This window comes from Arachis stenosperma, unplaced genomic scaffold, assembly GCF_014773155.1.
Source record: "Arachis stenosperma cultivar V10309 unplaced genomic scaffold, arast.V10309.gnm1.PFL2 arast.V10309.gnm1.Scaffold_100031, whole genome shotgun sequence".
Classification (NCBI taxonomy): Eukaryota; Viridiplantae; Streptophyta; class Magnoliopsida; order Fabales; family Fabaceae; genus Arachis; species Arachis stenosperma.
Genome location: NW_026651372.1, coordinates 711,717 through 722,482, shown reverse-complemented (window position 1 = coordinate 722,482; position 10,766 = coordinate 711,717).

The window sequence follows — 10,766 nt, the reverse complement described above, 5'->3', positions numbered from 1 at the left end:
GAGACATGACACTTAGAGTCGAGGTCAAAGCTCAGAAACTATAAGCTGCTTCAAGGTGATTACATATAAAGAGATCTCTATGATACCATTCGAATGAAAATCCTGAGACCTACGACTCCCAATATGTAAGGACTAGTGAGCACTGAAACCCTTGCTTGAGCATACAATTTAGAGTTCACCCCACTGTTACTTAATCACTTCTCTCACTGCACTTTACAAGTGTTCTTCAATCCATCTCTTTTGAAAGAACCTCTGAGCATAGCTCATTTCTTGCTTGGGGACAAGCAAGCTTTAAGTTTGGTATTGTGATGACAAGTCATCTTAGCCTAGTTTCACTAGTCTTTTTTTTTTTTTCATTTAAATTATGCACTTTCTTGAGCCATAAGCAAGCCAATTGGGTAGATTTTCATGCTTCCTTTGATTTAATCAACCATATGTGAATTAATGCAAACTCATGAGGTTTTATGCTACAATTGTTGCATATTATGATAAATTGAATATCTTATGATTTGGGCATAGCTTTGATGTGTTTGGTTGATTAATGATAGGTGAAGAAAGCTTGGAGAAAAGTGGAAGAAAGAAGGAACGGCTAGAAGCAAAGAGGGAGCAATGAAACAAGTGAAATTGAACCAAGAAACATAAAGTTGGAGTTGAAGTTAGCCCTCAAACTTTGGCACAAACTTTTGGTGCAAAGTTAGCCTCAAAGTTAGCCCCCTAACTTGAAGGCTAACTTGAGAAGTTGAAAATTCTTCCCTGGACAACCAAAGTTTGCGCCAACGTTAGCCCCCAAACTTGGAGGCTAACGTTGGCATGAGAATTCTACTCCAGGGTGGCCAAAGTTTGCGCCAACGTTAGCCCCCAACTTGGAGGCTAACGTTGGCATGTCAATTTCTCCCAGGGGTGGCCAAAGTTTGCGCTCAAGTTTGACCCCAAACTTGGAGGCTAACGTTGGCATGTCAATTTCTCCCAGGGGTGGCCAAAGTTTGCGCCCAAGTTTGACCCCAAACTTGGAGGCTAACTTTGGCGCCAATTGTGTTTAAGGAAAGGCCAAAGTTTGCGCTGAAGTTTGCCCCCTAACTTTGGCACCAACTTTGGCACCAGAAAAATGGGCTTGCTGATATAAAAAGTTGGCCTCAAAGTTAGCCCCCAAACTTTGACTCAAACTTTGAATCCAACTTTGCAAAATTCAAATCCGGTTCACATGGTTCACTTGGGTTTCTCTTCAAACTTCAAGAGCAATTAACCAAGGCCTCTTTCAACCCAATTCCACCAAGAGCAAAGGCCCAACTCAAGGCTTGAAGATCAATTGAAGAAAGTGTATAAATAGGCTAGAATTCAAGTTAATCGGGGAGTTCCCTTTTTGAATTTTTCATAGAGCTTTCCTTTCATTTTAGTTACAGAGAGTGATCTTTAGTTTCTTAGTTTGGGGAAGGAGAATTCCATTCTCTTCCTCTTAGTTTTATTGCTTTTAATTTCAATTACAATTGTCTTGGATCTTGGGTTGGAGAATTGAAGGAATTCTGTTTCAATCTCATCCTTGGATCTCTTTTTACTACTTAATTGAATTTAGTTCTCTGTCAATTGTTCTTCTTCTATTTTCTCTGCAATTTACAATTTCATTGCTATTGTTCTTGTTGGATCTAGGAAGGCATTGAGATCTAGACTTGGTTTTCTAGTCTCTGGGTCCTGAGATCCAATTTTCCCATTTCAATTCTCTGTTTCTTGCTTTAATTGTTCATTAAATTTTCTGTTTTGAATCCGATTCATCCCAATTCTCATTTACTTTCTGTTTGATGCAATTTAACTTCTCTTTGTTTAATTCCTGCAAATCCAAGTCCCAATCCCCTTTACATTTCAAGCCATTTACATTTCTTGCCATTTAAGATTCTTGCAATTTACATTTCTTTCAATCTAAGTTTCTGCCATTTAATTTCTTGTTCTTTAAGATTCAGCACTTTAATTTTTGTTCTCTTTAAATTCATGCCAATTTCCCATTCCCTTTACTTTCAATGCAATTTAAATTCTGCCAATCACCAATCAATCAACCAAATCTTGATTCGCTTGACTAATTCAACCACTAAGCTAAAATTGCTCAATCCTTCAATCCCTGTGGGATCGACCTCACACCCGTGAGTTTTTATTACTTGATGCGACCCGGTGCACTTGCCGGTTAGATTGGTGTTATTTTGGGAGAAATTCATTTTTCCACACGAAATATCCCATCACTTCTTCAATTCCCGATTTGCTAATTCAGCCTGTCCATTGGTCTGGGGGTGATATGGCGTAGCTACTTTATGAATCACTCCATATTTGTGGAGGAGCTTCTCCATTTGTTTGTTGCAAAAATGGCTACCACCGTCACTCACAGACCCTTGGGAACTCCATATCTAGTGAAAATGTGCTTCTTAAGGAATTGAAGGACAATCTGTGCATCACATGTGGTTGTGGCTATGGCTTCCACCCACTTTGAGACGTATTCTACTGCCACCAAAATATATCTGAAAGAATAGGAAGGAGGGAAAGGTCCCATGAAATCAATTCCCCATAAATCAAATAACTCTACTTCCAGAATGAAGTTTTGAGGCATCTCATTCCTTCTCATCAAGCCTCCTGTTCTCTGGCATTCGTTGCACTGGTGGACAAATTCTTTAGCATCTTTGAAGATAGTTGGCCAATAGAACCCACTCTGTAATATCTTTGCAGCTGTTCTTTCTGGACCAAAATGTCCACCATAAGCTGACCCATGACAATGCCACAGTATATTTCTTGTTTCGCTCTCAGGGACACATCGCCTAATTACTCCATCAGAACATCTCTTGAACAGGAAGGGTTCATCCCACAAGAACTTCCTTGCTTCACTGATTAACTTCTTCACTTGTTGCTTAGATAATTCTTGAGGTATCTTCTTTCCTACTTTGTAGTTTGCTATGTCAGCAAACCAAGGTGCATGTTGAATCTGTAGCAAATGTTCGTCTGGGAAGTTTTCATTCACTGGCTGTGAGGCTTCTTGAATTGTTTCTTGTGGTAATCTTGATAAGTGATCAGCAACTTTGTTTTCAGTGCCCTTTCTGTCCTTTATTTCAATATCAAATTCTTGTAAGAGTAATATCCACCTGATAAGTCTTGGTTTAGCATCCTGTTTTGACATTAAATACTTAATGGCAGCATGATCAGTATAAACCACAATTTTGGATCCTATCAAGTATGATCTAAACTTATCAAATGCATACACTACAGCTAACAATTCCTTTTCTGTTGTGGTGTAATTCTTTTGGGCCTCATTCAATACTTTACTTGCATAGTATATAACATGATGCAAGTTTCCCTTCTTTTGTCCAAGCACAGCACCAATTGCAATGTTACTTGCATCACACATGAGTTCAAAAGGTAGTTCCCAATCTGGGGGTGTGATAATTGGTGCTGTTGTGAGTCTGTTTTTTAAAGTTTCAAAGGAATGCTGGCAATTTTCATCAAAAACAAAAGGAGTATCAACCATAAGCAGATTACTCAAAGGTTTAGCTATTTTAGAAAAATCCTTGATAAATCTTCTATAAAATCCTGCATGCCCCAAAAACTTCTAACAGATTTCACATTGGTTGGTGGGGGAAGCTTTTCTATGATTTCTACTTTGCTTTATCAACTTCTATCCCCTTTTTTGAAACTTTGTGACCAAGAACAATCCCCTCTCGCACCATGAAATGGCACTTTTCCCAGTTCAAAACCAAATTAGTTTCTTGGCATCGTTTCAAGACAAGAGTTAGATGTTGCAAACAATCATAGAAGTTATCACCAAAAACAGAAAAGTCATCCATGAAGACTTCTAAGAACTTTTCGACCATATCTGAAAAAATTGCAAGCATACACCTTTGAAAAGTGGCTGGGGCATTGCATAACCCGAATGGCATTCTTCTATAGGCAAAAACTCCAAATGGACATGTAAAAGAGGTCTTTTCCTGGTCTTTTGGATCCACCACTATCTGATTATATCCGGAGTAGCCATCAAGGAAGCAATAGTAAGCATGGCCAGCTAATCTTTCAAGCATCTGATCAATAAAGGGAAGAGGGAAATGATCTTTACGGGTAGCATCATTTAGCCTTCTGTAGTCAATGCACATCCTCCATCCTGTCACAGTTCTTGTGGGAATAAGTTCATTCTTCTCATTAACGATGACCGTCATCCCACCCTTCTTTGGTACTACTTGGACTGGACTTATCCATGAGCTGTCAGAGATGGGATAGATTATCCCTGCATTCCACAACTTCACCACCTCTTTTTGGATGACTTCTTTCATAGTGGGGTTTAACCTTCTCTGGGGTTGAATCACTGGTTTGGAGTTGTCCTCCAAGAGGATTTTATGCATGCACACTGCTGGGCTAATGCCTTTCAGATCATCAATGGTCCATCCTAGTGCATCCTTGTGGGCCTTGAGTACATCAATAAGTTCTTCTTCTTCCCTTTTTGTTAGGGATGAATTGATGATCACAGGAAAACTCTCTGATGTGCCAAGGAATGCATATTTGAGATGGGTGGGCAATGGCTTCAGTTCTTGTTTTTGTACTTCTTCTTTCTTGTCTGATTTTGCCTTTTGGTCAGTAGAGATCTCAGCTGCCTGTTCCTTGGTTGTCTCTTGACCACTTTTCTCTTCTTGTTCATGCTGGTTAGCTTCCAACACTTCTTCCACCAAGTTTTCTATCATGTCCACACTTAAGTAGTCTTCCTGTTCGGGGAGATGCTGCATTGACTTGAAGACATTTATGACCATTTGCTCATTGTGTACTCTGAAGATCATTTCCCCTTTTTCCACATCAATTATAGCTCTTGCGGTGGCTAAAAATGGTCGTCCCAAGATGATTGAATTGTTTCCTTCCTCTTCAGTGTCCAAAATTACAAAGTCTGCAGGGAAAATAAACTCCCCAACCTTTACTAGCAGATTTTCCACAATTCCGTTGGGTGTCTTGATTGATCTGTCAGCCATGACTAATGACATCCTGGTGGGTTTGAGTTCTTCTATAGCAAGCTTCCTCATCATCGACAAGGGCATCAGGTTGATACTAGCTCCAAGATCACAGAGGGCCTTGTCTAGTGTCATTTTGCCTATGGTGCAGGCGACTACAAAACTCCCTGGGTCTTTGAGCTTTGGTGGAATCCCTTTTTGAAGTACCGCGCTACATTCTTCAGTGAGAAGTACAGTCTCCTTCTCCAGCCAGCTTCTTTTCTTGTTGATGAGTTCCTTCAAGAACTTGGCATATAAGGGCATCTGTTCCAATGCTTCAGCCAGAGGAATGTTGATTTCCAGTTTCTTGAAAGTTTCCAGGAATTTGCGGAAATGTTGATCTTTGATTTCTTTGTTGAACCTCTGTGGATATGGCAGTGGAGGGGTGAGGTTCTTCTCCTTTTTCTGTTGTCCTTGAGTCGCTTCTTCTTCTACCTTATGTGTATTGATTGGCTGCTCTTCTTCTCCTTTGGGGTTCTCTGTGTTCTTGTTTGGCACCATGTCTTGATCATTGGCTTCCTCTGCATCTATTGGCTTTTTGCTGCTCTCTACTTGTTTCTTTGTAGTGTCATTGTTACTCCCAATGTTCTCCCACTCCTTAACTGTATCGCCTTACACTCTTCCTTAGGATTCGGAATTGTGTCACTTGGCAAGGAACTTGATGGCCTCTTTGTTGCAAAGTGTTTAGAGAGCTGGCCTATTTGTCTTTCCATGTTCTTGATGGAAGCTTCTTGATTCTTGGCCGTCATTTCTTGATGTTTCCACAACTTGTCTATCAAGGTTTCCAGGTTAGTGATTCTTTGAGATTCAGGGGATGCTTGTGGTTGGTTGTGAGATGTGGGTGGTTGATGGTAAGTGTTTTGGTTGATGGATTGGTTATGGATTGGATAATGGTTGGAGTTGGGGTAAGTGTTTGTGGTTTTCTGAATGAATTTTGGTTGTTGTTCTGCTGGTTGTTCCTCGGGTTATTTTGGGTTGTGTTTCTTTGCCATGACTGTTGGTTATGGTTATGGTTATCTCCCCATCTAAGGTTAGGGTGATTCTTCCAGGAGGGGTTATAGGTTTCGCCATAAACTTCATTCTGACCAGAATTTTGGTTGTGCATGTATTGCACTTGCTCCTGTTGTTGCTCTTCTTGGTTTTCTTCATTCTGCACCCATACAGTTGATGGTTGGCTTGTGTTCACAGCTGCTACTTGAAGGCTGTCAATTCTTTTGGCCATTTGTTCAAACTGTTGTTGAATTTATTGTTGCATCATCTTGTTTTGGGCCAAAATGGAATCCACTCCTTCTAGTTCTAGTACCCCCTTTCTCTGTGAGGGTTGGCGGGTTCTTTGATGAGCAAAGAAGTATTGATTGTTGGCCACCATGTCCACAAGATTCTGGGCTTCTTCAGCAGTTTTCATCAGTTGTAATGAACCTCCAGCAGAGTGATCTAATGCCTCTTGATATTTCAACGTCAAGCCTTCATAGAAATTCTGCAGCACATCCCATTCATTGAATATTTCTGGGGGACACTTTCTGATTAGAGCTTTGTATCTCTCCCATGCTTCATACAAGGATTCGGCATCTAATTGGGTGAATGTCTGCACCTCAGTTTTCAATCTAACGATCCTTTGGGGTGGGTAGAATTTGGCTAAGAATTTAGTTACCAAATCGTCCCAACTAGTGATGCTTCCTTTGGGAAAAGTTTCAAGCCATTGTGCAGCCTTATCCCTTAATGAAAATGGGAATAACAGGAGCTTGTATGTCTCAAGATTCACACCATTGGATTTGACAGTGTCACAAATCCTTAAGAAGGTGGATAGATGCTGATTGGGATCTTCCAATGGGCTTCCTCCATAGGAACAGTTGTTCTGGACAAGTGTAATGAGTTGTGGCTTCAACTCAAAGTTGTTCGCATTGACATTGGGAGTGAGAATGCTGCTCCCACAGTGCCTTGGATTTGCAAAAGTGTAAGAGGCTAGGACTCTTCTTTGAGGGGGTTATTGTTGTTGTTGTTAGCTGCTCCCCCTGGTGGATTGAGATTAGATGTATCTCCTTCCATTTCGTGGTATTCTTCCTCAGATTCTTCCTCTCCAACAATACCTTTCCCTCTTTCAGCTCTTCTTATTCTCCTAAGAGTCCTCTGATCAGATTCAGATAGAATAGGAATTACTCTCCCTGTACCTGACATACAAACAGGATAGGAGAAACTCTCAACCAGTGATACTTCACTCTATTGCTAGAATGAAGTTTCAGTTGGCTTAAGCAAAAATTCAAACAGTTAGTGGGTTAGTCAAAATTAAAGAAAAAGTGCTTGATCTAAACTACCACCTCACTTAATCATTGTCAATCTATTCAATCCCCGGCAACGGCGCCAAAAACTTGATGTGCGGAAAACGATCCGACACAAAACTCACCGGCAAGTGCACCGGGTCGCATCAAGTAATAATAACTCACATGAGTGAGGTCGATCCCACAGGGATTGAAGGATTGAGCAATTTTAGTTTAGTGATTGAATTAGTCAAGCAAACAAGTGTCGATTGTGTAAATTTGTGTTGACAGAATGTAAATTGCATAGAATGTAAAGGGGAGTGGGTGAATTGCAGGAAATTAAAGGGAACAAAAAGAAAAAGAGCTGAATCTTAAAGTGCAAGTAATGTAAATTGCAGAAACTTAAAGTGCAAGAAATGTAAATGACGTGAAAAATAAAGGGAAGTGAGATGTGGGATTGCAGAAATTAGACAGGAAGAGTAAAATTAAACAAGCAGAAGAGTAGATGATGGATTCAATTCAACTAGATTTCAGATTAAAAGGAAAATAATCTTGGTGTAGCAATTAAACAAGGAAATTAAAATTGGGAATCAATAGATCTCAGGACCCAAGAGACTAGATAGCCAAGTCTAGATCTCACTGCCTTCCTAGATCCAAATCCAAAGAGTAATTGCAAAATTAAAGAAGAGAGTAATATAGAAATGTAAATCCAAGTTCAATTTCCAGAAATGCAGTAAGAAAAACAGAGAGATCTAAAGGTGAGATTGAGACAGAATTTCCTCAATTCTCAACACCCAAGACTCAAGTAAAGCTTTGCAGAAAAGAAAACAATAAACCCAGAGGAAGAGAATTCAATTCTCCTCCCAGAAACTCTCTCAAATGACAAGTATACTCTCAAAACTCCTTAGCAAAAATCACAATTCCAAAAGCCTCCTTAAAACTTCAAATCCTAAGCTATTTATACACTTTCTTCTAGTGATCTTCAAGCCTTGAATTGGGCCTTGGCCTTGATGGAATTGGGTTGCTAGTGGCCTCTGTTGATTGCTCTAGGCGTTGGGAAGAAATCCACTTATGAACCGGCCATGCAAGTCTCACGTTTGAGCTAACGTTTGAGGTCAAACGTTAACTCAAACGTTGCCGTGTGTAATAATGCAGCAGGCCTCATTTTGCTGTCATCCACGTTTGGCTCAACGTTTGAGGTCAAACGTGAGCTCAAACGTGGATCCCCCATGCATTCTTTTTAGCCAACGTTTGGCCCAACGTTTGAGGTCAAACGTTGGCGCAAACGTGGCTCAATTAGCTCATCAATCAGGGGGCTCTTCCATGCTCCTATTTGCCAAAATGTAGCCAACGTTTGACCCAACGTTTGAGGTCAAACGTTGGCTCAAACGTCGCTGCCAAAAGCTCACTCTGCCTCCTCTTAGGTGCCAACGTTTGCCTCAACGTTTGAGGTCAAACGTTGGCGCAAACTTCACCTTCCAGGAGTGCCAATTTTCCTTTTTATGCCACCAACGTTTGCCTCAACGTTTAAGGTCAAACGTTGGCTCCAACGTCGCCTTCCCTTGGTGCCATTTTGCTTCTCTGTGGCGCCAACGTTTGCCTCAACGTTTGAGGTCAAACGTTGGCGCAAACGTTGCCCTCCCATGGAGCTTCTTCTTCAGCCAACGTTTGCCTCAAAGTTTGAGGTCAAACGTTGGCTCAAACGTTGGCTTCTCTCCAGGGTGTTCTTCAACTTTTTGTAACCTTTTTCCAAGCCTTGCTTCACCTGTCATCAATCAATCAAAAACATCAAAGTTGTGCTTCAAATCATGAGATTGTTTCTCTTCCAAAATATATGACAATTATAGCACCGAATCTCATGAAAATGCATCATTTTATACATGATTGACTGAGGTAGAGATGATATGAAATTCAACCCAAAAGGCTTACTTGTGGCTTAAGAAAGTGCATAAAACTAAATAAAAGTAAAGAAAAAGACTAGTAAAACTAGGCTAAGATGACTTGTCATCACAAGTGCAGCAAAAAAAAGTCAACTGTCCGGGTGTACCATTATCCGGTGAATAAAAAAATATTTTTAGAAAAATTTAAAATTTTTAAAAAATAATTTTCTATTTTAAATTTTTAAATTATAAGATTAAATTTTTTTATTTAAATTAGAAAAATAAAATAGTCCAGGAATATCTAGTAAACAACAGATCTGTAAATTTATTTATTTTTTTAATTTTTAAACTAAAAAAATAATTTTTTTAATAGTAGAAAAACAAAAATTCCAACAATATCCAAAAAATAAAAAATTGAAAGTTTTTAAATTTTTAAAATTAATTTATTCTTAATTTGTGAATAAATGTAGCAAAAAAAAGTTAACTATCCAAGTGTAGCATTATCCGCGGAATAAAAAATTAAAAAAATATTTTTTGAAAAATTTAAAATTTTAAAAACTAAACTTCTTATTTTTAAATTTTTAAATTTTTAAATTATAAGGTTAAATTTTTTTATTTAAATTAGAAAAATAAAATAAAGTCCAGCAATATCTAGTAAACAACAGATCTGTAAATTTATTTTTTTTTTTAATTTTTAAACTTGAAAAATAATTTTTTTTCTAATAGTAGAAAAATAAAAAATTCTAACAATATCCAAAAAATAAAAAATTGAAAATTTTTAAATTTTTTAAATTAATTTATTCTTAATTTGTGAACAACTGCAGAAAAAAAGTCAACTGTCCGGGTGTAGCATTATCGTGTCAATAAAAAATAAAAAATTATTTTTAGAAAAATTTAAAATTTAAAAAGTAAATTTTTTATTTTTAAATTTTTAAATTATAAGATAAATTTTTTTTATTTAAATTAGAAAAATAAATAAAGTCTAGGAATATCTTGTAAATAACAAATCTGTAAATTTATTATTTTTAATTTTGAAACTAAAAAAAATAATTTTTTTCTACTAATAAAAAAATAAAAAATTCCAAAATTTTCAAAAATAAAAAATTGAAAATTGCTAAATTTTTTAAATTAATTTATTCTTAATTTTTGAACAAGTGTAGCAAAAAAAGTCGACTGTCCATGTGTAGCATTACCAGTGAATAAAAAAAATTTTAGAAAAATTTAAAATTTTAAAAATCTAAATTTTTTATTTTTAAATTTTTAAATTATAAGATTAATTTTTTAAAATTAGAAAAATAAAAATATTTTTAGAAAAATTTAAAATTTAAAAAAAGTAAATTTTTTTAGATTTTTAAATTATAAGATTAAATTTTTATTTAAATTAGAATAATAAAAAAGTCCAGGAATATCTAAACAACAGATTTGTAAATTTATTATTTTTTTAATTTTTAAACAAAAAAATAATTTTTTTCGAATAGTAGAAAAATAAAAATTCCAACAATATTCAAAAAATAAAAAAACTTTAAAATTGATAAATTTTTAAATTAATTTATTCTTAATTGTAAATAACAAATCTGTAAATTTATTATTTTTTTAATTTTGAAACTAAAATATAATTTTTTTATACTAATAAAAAA